General features: G+C 52.3%; 1 long non-coding RNA gene across 1 annotated transcript; it reads right to left on the bottom strand.

Moving 5' to 3' along the window:
- Positions 1-3,435: 3,435 nt before the first annotated feature.
- Positions 3,436-13,086, bottom strand: LOC134475967 (uncharacterized). The gene is made up of 5 exons (XR_010047316.1): positions 12,828-13,086; positions 11,051-11,104; positions 10,782-10,883; positions 9,259-9,468; positions 3,436-8,906 (listed from the first exon to the last, which is right to left on the bottom strand). It is a non-coding gene; the product is annotated as an uncharacterized LOC134475967 (long non-coding RNA).
- Positions 13,087-14,603: the final 1,517 nt, after the last annotated feature.

The raw sequence follows: 14,603 nt of genomic DNA, 5'->3' as shown, positions 1-14,603 counted from the left end.
AGTCTCGCAGACTCTGAGCTCCTACCTCTGCACCTCCCCCAAGTCTGATTGTCCCCCTCAGCCAGAGTGACTTTTGCAAATGGTGACTGTGAGGTCTTTCTCCTGGCTGGCCACAGCCCTTGGGACCCTGCTCTTGGACTGTGATGCTTCCTTCTCAGCAGGTGCCATGCAGCCCTCAGCCCTGCCCGCCTGGCCTTTCCTGGCCTTCGCCCAGCTCGGAGCTCTCTTCCCTTCCTGCCTTCCTTCCCCGGCTCTCCCTGGCTAGCTTGTGCCTGAGCCAGCAGCTCATCTGTGGGGAGGTTCCCTGCTCCGGGAGGCTGAGCCGCTCCTCTCTGGCTTTCATTGTACCCCTCCGGGCCTCTGCTGTTGTTGCTATCTGTCCTTCTGGCTCAGGGACACAGGGGCAGGTCGTCCTGCATGGTCTCTGGCCTCAGGCCGGATTTGTACACAGAGAAAGAGTGAATGGAGATTTGTGGAGCCCTGAGAACTCAGGGGGAGCGTCCAGCCCTGGCTGGGAGGGGCAGGGAGTCCGAGCCAGGGGGCTGGTGTCCCTGGGGCCAGAGGAGGGGTAGTTTTCCAGATGGAGAGGGGGTGGCTTCTTCAGGGGCTGGGCTGGGCGGCAGGCAGAGACACATGAAGGAGGAGTGGAAGACAGTGATGAGCGGAGAGGTGGTGGGGGGCAAGTCCAGGGGAGACTGCAGGTGAACCTGAAGGGGTTGGCTCTGCGGGTCAGAGCACCAGGCTGTGCAAGCTGCTTGGACTTGGGGCTTGGTGTGAGCAGGGGGGTGACTGAGGTGTGTGAGGCGGGAGCAGGATGGCTCTGAGGCCTGGAGGGGTATCCAAGGGTGTCCAGGGGGTCTGCAGGCCAACTCCCGTCCTTGCACCAGGCCTTTCTCCCTCTTTGGGTTTGTATGTTTGGCAGTGCTGGGGATTGAACCAGAGTCTCGCATGGGAGGAGAGAAGCCAACACCGCACGGATCAGTGGCTTCTCTGCCATCCAATCGAGAAGCCAGAGGATTGCCCAGCTCCTGTCACTGGTCAGGGTCTTACGGGGTCCCCTAAAGAGCAGATGGGACCTCACCATGCCCCTGGAAAATTCTGGAAGTATCACCACAGAAGCGCATTCCCGACTGTGGGGAGAGGCCTAGGCTGGTCCATCAGGCAGAATCCAGGAAGCACCCATAGAGAAGGGATGTGGGTGCCTGACAGGGGGGTGACAGGTCTGGGCGTGGGGCTATTTGTGTGGTCTCAGGGACCCGGAAGAGGGATGCCTTTTTGAGTTACTTAGCATTTACCTTGGGCCTTTGCCTGAAGGTCAGGCTGTCCTTCAGTGGGCTGGCTTTATCAGCAAGGCTCAAGTGCAACCCTCTGTGTGCGTCTGAAGTGTAGAAAGCCGCTCTCTCATCGATAGCATTATTTCTTGGAGAGCAGAAGTCTTTGGAATTTATGGGTTTGTGGCATTGGAAGAGAAACACAGGCCAAATTTATGGGTGTCCAGCATCTTTAAACCGGCCGAGGGAGCAAAGGCACTTGGCTCGCATCTCGGAGCTGTGATTTCCCCACAGCCTCGGTGCTCTGTCTCCTTTTCACCTGTCTTTCTGTCTTTCTGTCCTCCCTGACTCCCACCCGGCCAGGGCTTCACAGTGCCTGGAGCCCAGGAAGGCAGACGGTGGGGTTGAAGCCTTCAAGCTAGGCCAGGCTCCGCAGTGCGGGTGTGAACTGCTGGTTTAACACCTGGGTGATCCGCAGGAAAAGGCTGCCTGCCTGGAGCAGAGAACAGATTTTGGGTAGAGCCAGACTTGCAGGTGGGCAAAGGCGCAGTTTCATGAAGGTCTGTCCTCTGTCAGGCACCCTCTACCAACCCTTCTGCTCCCTTCCCAGGGAAGTATTTGTTAGCCCATTTTCAAAGGAGGAAACCAAGGTACAGAAAGGTTAAGCCGGTGGCCCAACGCCACACAGCAATCAAGGCAGCATGCAGAATCTATACTGCTTCTCCTGGGCGCCTGGAGACGTTTCTGCTTTTGTCCGGCTGATGATCCTCTGCAGGGTGACAGCTAGTGTGGTCAAACACGCTCACAGGGCCTGGCACTGTCCATTATTACTTTTTTTTTTCCAGTACTAGTGATGGATCTCAGGGCCTTTGCATTGAGATACATCCACAGTCCCTCTCCTTTCCAAAAATATTTATTTTGAGACAGTCCTGCTAAGGTGCTAAGTTGCCCAGGCTGCGCTGGAATTTGTGATCCTCCTGCCTCAGCCTCCCAAAGTGCTGGGGTTACAGGAGCGCACCACCCCGCTCAACTCATGTTGTTTTGAATCCTTGCAGTAAACCATGCAAAGTAAGGGTATCTGTCCCCATTTCGCAGATGAAGAATTAAGCCTACAAATGGGACTGGATCAAAGCCACACAGCTCCTAATGGACAGCAGGTCTGTCCCATGCAGTGTCACCTCAGCAGTGCCTCTCCGGCAGGCAGGCAGCATCCCTTCCCTCTGCATTTCCCCGCCCTCCCTTCCCCGCCCTCCTCCTAGGCAGAATCTCCACCCTGGCACTATGTAACCGGTCTGCACAAGCAAGGAAGCCCAAGTGGCTGTCCCAGAGATGGCTCCAGACAGCAGGACCAGAAGCTGGTGACAGAGTCAATGACCGCAGCCTCCAGGCAGGGCTGTTCAGCATCTTGAAAGAATTAACCAACCTGCACATCAGTACTGACAATGAACCGCCTTTTCCTTGTATCTGCCCTTCTGACACAGGGCCCGGATCTGCCCTGTGCACAGAGGAGCAGCGGCCCTCTCCCAGCCTTGACCTAAAGGTCAGTTGTCAGCTTCCAGACGGTTCTGCTAGGAGGGAACACCGGAGAAGAGCAGGGTTGTTCCCACAGGGCCAGCCTCCCAGCTCCCCAGGAGCTGTCTTCTGCCCAGTTCAGTTCAGCCAGCAGGAAGCTAAGAGCTCAGGCACCAGCGGAAGGGAGCTGCCCGTTCTGCAGAAGGTGGCCCAGGACAAAGGCCACAGCATGCGGTCCCCAGACCAGGTGGCCCACTGAGTGCGCTGCAGGAGCAGGAGAGCGGGACCCAGGGCTCCTCCCAGAATCTGGCCCGCGTGTGGCTTCAGCAGAGACGCACTGCCTGCAGAGGACTCGCTCTGTCCCTGGCTGGTCCCAGGCTAGGGCCGTGCACCCTGCAGCTCTTAGGGGCCGGTTCAGGGGTCTTGAGCTCCGTTTTTCAGCAGCACGGCTGGAGCTCTGCCTGAAGGTTTGCAGAGGTCTCTGTCTCGTGCCAGCCTCTCTGGGTGCCTCTCACTGTCCCTCCTCAGTGCCCACAGACCTCCCCCACCGCTGCCCCAGTGATACAGGGGAGTGAAACTCCTGAACTATTACATGTCCTGCAGGAGCTCGTGTTCTCTAAAATCCAAGAATGAATTTTAGGAATGATGGAGGTTAAGAGCAGAATGTATTTATTGAGAGAAAGAAAGCTTCTGTCTGAGAGGTAGAAGGGGTCCCGAGTGGGTTGCCAAACACTCTGTCTTTTCTAGGGACTTTTGTAGAGTTAAACCACGGGTGAGATGGGTCCAAGATGGGGAAAACAGGGGCATTCACGAGGTGGGCATAAGACCAGACAGAACTATGATTAACCAGTAAGATTAACTGCCAGGTAAAACTGATTAAATAGGGGACAAATGGGGGCGTGAGTCACATAGCCGCGTGCTTAGAGCAGTGACTTCCTGTAGACGCTGGGATGCCGACTCCTGGCTTCCTCAGGGTGACAGAGAACTATCTGGACTGTGGATCCTTAGGATGTGGGTGTATTCGCTTTGCCTTTTGTCTTGAGATCTGGCCCGCAGTGGGAGGTGATTGTCTCTTCCAAGGCTTCAAGGTGTCTGCACTTCTGCTCTGGCTCCTTTGAGGGCCCAGCCTTGTCTGCCTGCTTGTAATATTTCTAACTAGCTCAGCAGCCTGTAATGCCAGGACAGAGTGTGGAACAGGGACTACATGGAGGCCCCCGAGGGGGTTCCTTGGCTGCGATCCAACAATTCCAGCTTTGTACCGGGGATTCTGCTGTCGTTGGAGTGAACTTCTTACTTAAAGACATCATGAAGTGAGAAAGTCAGACTTGGCCAGCTTATGACTTTTCACAGGGTGAACACAGCTGGGGAGCTGAGGCCAGTCCTAGGAAGCAGAACATTCTCACCCCCACAAGTCCCCCCAAATTAAGAAACTCTTCTCTTTCCTCTCCCCGTTTTGAGTGTAGTCTACAGGGAACCTCAAGTGCACATTTACTGTGTGCTAAAGGCTTCAAGTGCATTTCTTATTGATTCTCCCCATCAACTCTAAGAGAAAGGTACTCTTATTGTGGCCACTTTACAGATGAGAAAACTGAGGCTTGCATTCATTTGCTTGCCCAACTCTTTCTTCTGGGAAGGGATGAGGGCAGGATTTGATCTTGGGGTGCCTGATCCTGGCACCCTCATTTTTAACCTCCATTCTGGGAAGGTATGGAGCAGTCAGATTCCTCTGTGCATCCGTGGCTTTCATCAGGAGGCCACCTCTCCTACTCTCCAGGGGAACCAAATGCTTAACCCTCCCCTGCCAGGCAGGGTCCACAGGCCAGAAGTAATTCTGGCATCTTTGTTTCACCAACGTGTCCTTGTCTTTTAATTTGTGGTGAGAGGTCACAAAAGGAAATAAAAACACAGTGCCGAGCTGGGGAAAGACCGGCTGGCCCTTGCAGAGGAGGCAGGAGGAGGCTGCGAGGCGGACCCGCACCCTGAGGGCGCTTCTGCTCGGAGTGGCTCTGCTTCGGCTCTGATGTTGTTTGTCCCATGATTTATCATGCGATCTGGAAAATCAATTTTTTCCCCTTCCCGAGACCACAGAAGAGTCTCTGTGTTTCAAAACACACTCGTGCCCTTAAAACAGCACACTCAGAGTCACTGCTGCTGTCTCTAAAGAGAGCGGGTCCCTGCTATTTTTAGGATCACATCCAGAAGAATAATTTACTTTGCATCGTGGAGTTTGTCAAACTAAGTGGAGTTGTTTTCTTTGTGGTATTGGACACGTAAATCCAGCCCTGAAAAAGATGGGGATTTAAAACCTTTCCTGCCGAGACGAGACGGGCTCATCATTGCAAAGGTGCTGGCCGGAGGCCTGCTTGCTGATCTGGTCGGTTGCTACATCCATCAATATTATTTTTCTTTGGCACGCAGCTGTTTGCATTAATAAAAATGATAATAAGAGCCTACCAAGAATCACCTTCCTGTGCTAAAAATAGCTCCTTTTCTAGCTAAGAAGTTAAGAATTTAGTCCTTATGGTTGAGCTAGACCAAGCTCCAAGTCTAGGCATTACTTAGTGTGTTCGGCCTTGATTTCCACCTCCTGAACGCAGGCAGGGTGGGGTGTTTCGGGACCTGTGCATGGCTCTCGGCTTCTCCAAAACCAGGAGGAAGCCAAAGCCTGGGCCCTGTGACACTACAAAGGCTCACAAAAGTGGAAAACATTTTAGTTTCTTTTAGAATCAGAAGGCAAGTCATGAATGCAATAATAGCCAATACATAACAAATCCAGCTTGGAGTGTTTTAGCCTTTATGCTAATACAGCCATAACAATGTAATGTTAAATGTTTTTTCTCCCACAGATGAAGGCATTCGTGAAGGCAAAAATGCCCAAGATCTATGAAAGTCCTGACACAGCCCTGTTGTGTATCAAATGGCACTGTATTTTCTCTCCTCTAAAAGTTCCAGAAGTAGCCAGTCTGGTACTAACCAGTACTAACAAGTTCCAGGTCTTCAAGTAGCTGGAGCTTCTGTTCCACCACCACCTCCTACAAGTTTGCCTCATGGCCCAAAATAACTGCTGGAGCATTAGCCATTAGGTCTGTATTCCAGAGATCAGAAAGGAAGAAAGGGCAAAGAGCAAAATGAGCCCATTTCCCAGCTCCAGCCCCTTCTTTAAGATTCATTCTGATAGTTCCTGTACAACACTGAATTTGGCCACAAAGCCACAGCTTAGCTAAAAGGGGACACGAAATGTCTTGTCTCTGTCCTTTGCTCTTCTATATAAAAGTCTACGTCCACCTGGTTCACCAGGACCTCAGCACCTTCCGCCTGCCCCATGGCGGGCGCCCACACAGGAGGTGCTGTGTGTACCTGAGCCTGGAGCCTGGGGTTGGAGCTTGTGCCCCACCCCTGCTCCCGGCTCACCCTATCTCTCTGTCTTCCCTCACAGGTTGTGGACAGTCTGCTCTGTGCTCAGTGCTCCTTTGGGAAACACTCCCTGCTGTCCTGGAGTTTGTCTCCTAGTGGGGGAGGAAGGCTAAGTCCTGGGAGTGGGTGCTGGCAGTTTATACTGAGTAGCCAAAGGAAGGTGGCACAAGGATCCTGTCCTAGGGAGCACAGCTGCAGGATGGCCTTGGAGCTGGCCATTTGAGCATCCACAGGGTGGGTGATGCAAAAGCCCTGTGGCAGGCACGTGCCTAAAGTGCCTGAAGAACATCAAGGGAGCAGTGTGGCCAGCAGCTGGTGGCAGGGTGGGGGCAGGTCACTGAGGACCTTGTAGGTCACTATTAGACCTCCAACTTTTATTCTGAAGGACCTGGGAGCCATAGGAAAAGTATGACAAAGTGGCATGATTTGACTCGTGCTTCAAAAACATTCCTCTGGGGGAAAAAACACTCCTCAGAGCCAGGTGTGGTGGTGCATGCCAATAATCCCAGCACTTGCGAGGCTGAGACAAGAGGATCTCTCTCAGTTAGAAGCCAGCCTGAGCTACACAGCAAGATCCTGTCTCAAAAAACAAAACAAAACAATCCAACAGGCCCCTCTAGCTGTGCACGGAAGATTTGCTGGCTGTGGTCTGTGAGCGGAAGCAGGGAGCTGGGGAGGAGGCTCCTGCCTCTCAGGGGGCGGGGTGGGGTGAGGGCTCGACCCCCTCGGAGGTGCGGGAGGAGGTGAAGGGGAGCAGCCCGACATCTCACGAGCTCCTCCTGCTTGTCCTGAGCCTTCTCCATTGGCTTCTACACCGTCCAACCCCACGGGAGTGGGGGTCGGGGGCTGCAGCCCCACAGGGGACCCCGCCTCAGCACACCCGTGGCTGGAGGAGGCCCAGGGGGCACACAGGGGTGCAGCCCCAAGGCTGAGACAGAGTCGAACCCCTCCAGTGCAGTCCATGCCCCCGCCGCCTCCCACACACTCAGTTTCCCTGGACCGCTGGATCCTCTGGCCCCTGCGGGATGGTGAGGCTCCTGTGGAGTGGGGCTCCCCATTCACACCTCCTGTCACCCCACTCCACGGATGGGCATGTCGTCCTCAGCTCGCAGCAAGGCCGTGGCCGCTTGGGCTGTCAGGTTCTTGTTTCGATGACTGCGACCTCAGCTTCCTGGCTTCCCTCTCTGTCCACCCGGCCGGGGCTGCATCCTTGGTGAGAGCTGGTGGGGATTCCGCCCTTCTCCAGGCAGACGTCAGACTCCAGGCAGAAGATTCCAGACACAGAGCATTGGAGAAAGAGAGTGACCGCAACTGGGCATCCCGCCGCCCACTCTTGGGGAGAGAGAGGAGAGTATTCAGAGTATTCACTAGCGGGGCTCCCTGACAGCTGGGCAGCCTCATGGAGTCTTCTTGCAACGTGTGCGCTTGGGTTTCTCCAGGTGAAAGGGTTTTCTCCGGATGTCCAAGCACAGGCAAGGTGGCCAGCACTTAGCATGGGGGTTTGCGTACACTTCCGCCCACTCTGGCCCTGGGGAGCCCCCGACCCCCAGAAGGTGACTCAGAGTAAAAGTTGCCACCCTGAATTAGGCTCCAGTAACTTGAGGAATGTGTTGCTTGGGTGACCAGAGGCGACCTGGCTGGAACTGCATCCCCCAGGGCTGCCAGAGTCACCCCGGGTGCTGGGGCTCTGGGAGGAGAGTGGCGTTTGCCCTCTGTGGGTCTGGGGTGGAGGCGTGGGGAGACCCCCAGCAGGCATTTGCCTTTTTCTATGCTTCCCTAATTTCCCCAATCTCTTCCCACGGAGACTCTGATAGGAATTGAGCTGCTAGAAAGGCATTGGTTTCTATAGAAACAATTTGTTCTATAAGAGAGAAAGTTTACTTGGTAGCCTATGAAATCTAATATTAGGATTTTGGTTTTGTTGGTGGATTTTTTCCTCCTTCAGGCAGAAGACTGTTTCCCAAGCCACCTACAGACGTATGTTGCCTCTTTAGGATCTGGAGTGTTCTCAGACCAGCTATGGGCGGAGGATGCAGACTCCTGTCCCCGGGAAACTTTACTAAGCCTGTGGACTTTTATAAAAGAGCAGGGCACTGGCACCCACAGGTATGTGGAGCTGCACTGGAGGACTGGATGAGCTCTTGTGTGTTTTTTGAGGAGGGGCAGAGGAATTTGGTGATTCCTTTACCCCTGAGGGATTCCAAATGGAATGAAGTAGCCAGTTCTGTTTGGTTGCAAGCAGCAGAAACTCAATCCAAAACTGGGCAAGCACAAAACCAAACAAGGGGAATTTATTAATTCTTAGGAGTCTAGAGGCTTCAGGTATGGCTGGATCCAGGACTCAGGAAGACCTTGTCAATCTCCCTCGCTCAGCTGTGCCCATCACTGTGTCCTTGGAGTTTGCGGACAGGCGTCTGTCCTTCCCTTTGGGGTCAGAGGTGAGGTCAATGCTGGTCACTCCTAAGACTGAGAGATGTGGGGAAAAGTTCTCTCCAGTACCCAGAACAAGAAAAGAATGGTGTGATTCGGTCCCTTTGGCAGATACTTCTGTTACAGACAGCTGAGTTAGATGGAAATATCACAAGCAGTCAGACAGGGCCCTGGAGAGAATCAAGCGGAAGCCGAAAACACGGTACACCTGAGGCCAGAGGCGCATCTAGTGGAGGCCAGGCCTCAAGATACAGAGGAAATGATCAGGCCTACATGATCCTGCCGGGGATAAGATAAGCAGTGGTAACTAACGCCTGGTCCAGTGAGGTCCAGACAGACGCCAGTCACCTCGGTGGGTGACCAAGCCCCCGACCATCTCTTCCCGAAAAGCTCTCTGTTCTCCCGTGAACTCCTGCTCATGGCCTGCTCCCCACTGGATCGATATTATCTAAGCGGCCACATTTATACTCTTACGAGTTGATCATAGCTTTAGCCTGCGTGGTACCCACCTCGTGATTTTGCTCTATAAAACTTCCTCTGTGAAGTGGGCTCGTGGGCAACCCACTTAACCCCACCACCACCCTACCACCCCGCCTTCCTGTCTCTCTGAATAAATATTCCCACACTTAACCTCCACGGTCCCTCAGAGTTCCTTCTCTGGTTCTGGGAAGCTCGAACTCCACGTCTCTGACATCCGGCAGGCTGGAGTCGGTAGTTTCCCAGCATCCTCTGGAGGGCTGACGTCACTCCTATATTACCTACAGTGGCCCATCCCAAAGGCAGGGGCCCACCTGATCCGTTCTGAAGTTAGCAGGCTGGGCCTTAGGAGAGGCTCATCCCCCTGCAGAGAGAGATAAAGAGAAAGAGGGAGAGAGAGGCACGCGCCAGGGGTTCCCTCAGTCCCCTCCTCCTCTAATTAACCTCCCAGCAGCTCCTGTTCCAGAACACCTTTCAAACAAGACTGTTTTTTTTCTTCTAAAAGGAAATGACTGAAACGCTGCTCTAAACCCGTCCTATCTGTCGCAGCAGAGCTTTGTCTTTACAACGCTGGCAGCTGAATAATTGGAATCACCTTCAGCCTCACTGGCTCTTTTTGGAAAAGGTTACTGTGAACAGGGACCAAAAAAGATCACGTGGAAACACTGCCTGGGGGGTTTGTCTTTTCATTCCAAAGTTTAGAGAGTTCCCGAAAACTCATGTGTCAGCAGAAGCAGCAAACAACCTCATCTATACATTATAGATAATTTTGGGGGGAGAGAATATTCCCTGAGATGATTGAAGGTGTGAATTATTTCAGGGAAGTTGTCTGTGTGTGGCCGGTAATTTAAATTAACAGGATTTCCAGGGCTCATTAAGATCTTAAAATAGGATTGTTAAAATTCAGAGAGCATTTTGGTTTGAATTGAACTCTTGCTACAGGGCTTTTTTGCTTTTTAAAAATGCTTAGTTTTCACTGCCATTAGCCTGCAAGGATATTTTAAAAGTTTAAAATATCCCTAGGATTCTTGTGCTGTGTTAATAAACTGGGTTAATGATTGCCACCGAGATTGCTTAGAGCTCTCCTCTTCTCAGCCTGGGGCTTTCCTGTTGAGATCAGAGGGGAGCAGCTGAGACCCTTAATCTTGGGACAGGACAGAGGGCTTCTCAGGAGTGAGCCCTCTGGGTCTGTGCAGCCCTTTAGGGGTACAAAGTGCGGCATCCCAGACCACAAGACTCAGGAGTGGGTTCGGACAGCGGGACTCCCACAAGCCTGGTTGTGCACATGCGATGGGGTGGAGGACCTGCCCTGCACTCTTGCTGGGGGACAGTGTCCTTTATAACACCAACAGCTGGGGTGCCCTTGTGCCCTGGGCCTCAGGTTCCTCGGAGGGAGAGCCTCCACTTATGCATGGGCAGCCATCACATGCCGTGAGCCTAGATGCAGGTTCTGATGCTGGGCAGGGGCTCAGCACTTGTAACCACTGCCCAGAGAATCCTTTGGCAATGGCTGTGTTTGAGTAGGGAGATTGTAAACCACTTCACTACCATGGCTGGGAAAGCCTGAAAACCCTATTTTGGATTCCACCAGTGCTTAGCAGAGTAGATTCTGAGTAGCCTGAGATTTTAGGCCACACCTGGAAAAGAAATCTCATAAGAAGAGCACGGCCCAAATACCTTCTTCATTGTCGGCTCCAGGCCAGATGATGTCCCAGGTCTGGCTGTCAGGCACCGGGTGGGCGGGGAGGACAGATGAGCACTGATCCAGGCAAAACGCATCTTTCAAAGCAGGAAAGGAAATGAAGGCCTTTGTTCCTTCAGATCGTGCTGATTGTCTTTCTCACCCATGGGGACCATATTCCCCGAGAGCAGAAACGTTCAGTAATGTTTTTATTCACTTAGCGGAAGACAGAATTCTTCAGTCCCCATGCAAAATGATCTTTTACCTGAGTATTCCAGTAAGAAACATGCTGTATCAGATTCTCCATGAGGTGGACATTCTGAGGGGAGAAAGAAACAGGCCCACCTGAACTCTGTGAACAACTGCAAAGCAGGCAGTTTGTATCAGGTAGTTATGCTGCATGACGAACAGCCCCAGCCTTGGCCATTTAAATGGTCCTTTAAACCATCTATTGTTTTTATGTATTCCATAGCATTGTGTTGAAAACTTTGAATATACACAATGAAATTTATTTTTAAGAAACCAATATTTGGGCTGGAAGTTTAGTTCAGCAGCATAAGTGCCTGCCTGGCAAGCACAAGGTCATGAGTTCAATCCCTGGTACAAAAAGCAAAACAAAACAACAGCAACAACAACAAAAAAAACCCACCAATATTTCAGAAAATTTTGAAAAAGTGAAAAGCAAAACAATTTTCAAAGCTTATTTCTCTGAAGTTTTAAGCTGGGCAGTTTCACTGTTCGTGAGTCTGCTTGTCTAGTTGGTCCCTTGGGAACTGGTGGTCTAGCCAGGCCTCTGCCAGGTACCTAAATGCTCCTCCCTTATCTCTGTATTCTGGACAGTGGGAGACGTTCTCATGGTGGTGGCCATGGCCCTGAAACAGTGAGTAGCCTACATGTTTTTCAAGCTCTGCTTGAGTTACTGTATCCTGCATCTGTCGGCTTTCCATTACTGAAACAAAATACTTGGGATAATAAGCTTACAAAGAGAAAAGGTTTATTTAGCTTATGGCTTTGGAGGTTGCAGTCCAAGACCAGACTTTCGGCCTTATGGTGGGAGCAATTGGTGGAGCACACGGCTCCCCGAGAGAAATAAAAAGGGGAAGGGCTAAGGACCCCACGGTCCCCTTTAGGGGGTTCCTCCAAAGGACCCCTCCTTGACCTTCTAGTGCATCTGCCACCCTGGGGACAAGGGCTTCCACAGATGAGCCTCTGGGGACGCTCGGCATCCACACTGCAGCAGTCCCCCCCAGGCAGGGTGAGTCACACGCCTGGCCAGCACCGGGCAGAGAGGGGTAAGGGAGCTGCAGTGCAGGGAAGCCCTTCACTGGGCCCCCTGAACTTGACTGGCCACACAGTGCCCGAATTGAGGTGTAATTGTACATATTGATGTGGTACCCTGTGATAGTTCCACCCTGCATGCAGTGTGTTATGATCAAATCGGGGTAATGAGCCCCGGTCCCCTCTAGGCCTGGCCTTTCTCTGTGTGGGGCGCACGCAGAATCCTTCGTTCCTAGCTCTTTGGGAACACACAATACAGTCACGAGCCACAGTCACCCCATTGTGCCATGGGACACTGGAACTCACCCCACCTCTGTCCCTGTTTGCACCCCAAACCCCCCTCTTCTCTCTCCACTCAGGCTCCTCCTTCCCAGCCTCTGGTGACCCCATTCTGCCCCCTCCTGACACACGTGAGTGAGAACCTGCAGTGTTTGTCTCTTTGTACCTGGCTCGTTTCACTTAACAAAATGTCCTTCAGGATCACTGCAGTCGCCCCAGATAACAGCAGTTCATTCTCCTGTGGCAGCCTGGGGCTCTGCTGTCGCCATATACACCATGCTCCCTTTACCCATTCACCCCCGAGGGACACCCGGCCGTCTCCATTTCTCTCCTGCACCCAAGGATGCTGCAGCAGAGAGATGCAGGGGGACCGAGTCCCGAGGACCGCACCTCTTCCACCCGCCGACTGCCCTCTTGCCCTCTGGGCCCAGCGTGGAATGTGGACACATGGTAGTTCTTTTAGTTTTTGAGAGACCTCTCCGTACCGTTTCCCACCTTCATCCGCAGCCCTGAGGACTGTTTTGCACTTCACGCACAGGCGGTCCTCTTCCGTCCACTCATTCATTCATGGAACAGTCATGGCGTGTCTCTTCTGCAGAGCCCTGGGCTGTCAGACACTACTTTGAAGTTTGCTAGCTTGAGATCAACACCCACGTAGTCTCCACCTCCAGACCGGCTCCCTGCGGAAACTGCAAAAAGCATTCGCCTACTCCCCAGGGGGCTGCTGAATCTGTGGCATCACAGTCCGAGGAAGGAAGGGGTCCCCTCCCTAAAGCTCGTGGGACAGCTGCTTCCCGTTGCCGTGGAGATGCCGGGTGTCTTTAAATAGACCCTCTTTCCCGCCCACATACCCTGGGGGCTGCTGCCTTTCCAGTCAAAGGGGCCTGTGGGCACTCCGAAGCTCTGGGGTCCATGTGGACCCCCAGGTTCATCACCCTGGAGGCTATTTTGATCACCACTGATGCAAATAACAGGTTTAACCTCATAGGTCTGTTTGATTTTGATGGTTTTATCAGTGTGCAGGAAGAGGGACCCAGGTGTCCCCTCCTTGTGTGGGAATCAGTGACATGCAGGGAGCCCGGCTGACCAGGAAGGGAGAGAGTACCCGCTGGGAACAGCCGCTGACCTCCGCATGTACATGCTCGCCTCACGGCTAACTTGTACCACAGTTGCTCCAGTGGTTTAATAAAATCTGCTTCTGAAATTCTTGTATAATAATCAGAATTCCTGGATGTTTAACTACTGACTCTCTTGAGCTGGTAGGCGTCAGACCTGGCCCTGCTCAGTTTCAGGCTGCTGGATCTGAATCAGCTTTGCTGTCTCTGGGGTTCTGTACAAGCGGCTCCACTTCTACATCTGTTTCCTCCGTGGTAACCTGGGGATGTGGTCATCCCCGCTTCCTGGGGTTGAAATAAAGACTCCGTGAAATACTGCACAGAGGCGAGGCTTCGCCTATAGTAAGTGCTCAATAAATGCCAGCTTTTTTTTTTGGTCTGACAGCTCTGGGTCACCTGCCCAGGCCAGGATTCAGGTCAATGCGCTCTCCAGAAAGAGTCACCGAGTCCTGTCCTTGTGTTTCCAGCCCAGCCCACTTAGGCACCTGTGAGTTGAACTTGTCCAGCTTCTTACAAATAATTGGTTTCCCTCATTTTCTTCTGTAGCGAGCCCTTCCCTGTGTCTGCTCTGTATATAGACAGCCTCAGTCCTCAGGGTACCCCAAAGAGCAGAGGACACTTTCAGTACCCACATTTTATGGCTGGGACAGTTGAGATTTGAGAAGTCTAAGTTTGTGTCCAGATTCCCACATCCACAAAAAAGCAGAGGCAGGATTTGAATCCAGCGTCTTTTAGTGCAAACCTCCCCAAAAAGGGAAAAATTTATCTAGAGTAACTTTATGTATGACTTCACCTATTTTCTTTTTTAAATAGAGGCCTGCCTGAAATTTAGTTTACACACAGAAAATGCACCATTAGCTTAAGAAAAAAGCACATAGTGGTTATTTTTTTAAAAACTGTTCTTTTAAACAGTCCAGGGCCTTGTGCATGCTAGGTAAGGGTTTGAGCCCCGAGCAAGACCCTCAACCCCTAATTCACCTTTCGTGATAAATTCCCATCACTGAACTGCATAACCACCACCACTGTCTACTTTTATTTTATTTTATTTATTTATATTTGGTACCAGGGATTGAACTCACGACCTCACGCTTACCAGGCAAGCGCTTTCATCATCTAATTTTAGGACATCTCCATCCTCCCTCAAAG

The sequence above is a fragment of the Cavia porcellus genome, unplaced genomic scaffold (assembly GCF_034190915.1).
Source record: "Cavia porcellus strain 051 isolate PalLab524CR breed Dunkin Hartley unplaced genomic scaffold, mCavPor4.1 scaffold_5, whole genome shotgun sequence".
Lineage (NCBI taxonomy): Eukaryota > Metazoa > Chordata > Mammalia > Rodentia > Caviidae > Cavia > Cavia porcellus.
The sequence above is the reverse complement of the archived record's forward strand: the minus strand, read 5'-3'. Positions and strand labels throughout refer to the sequence as shown.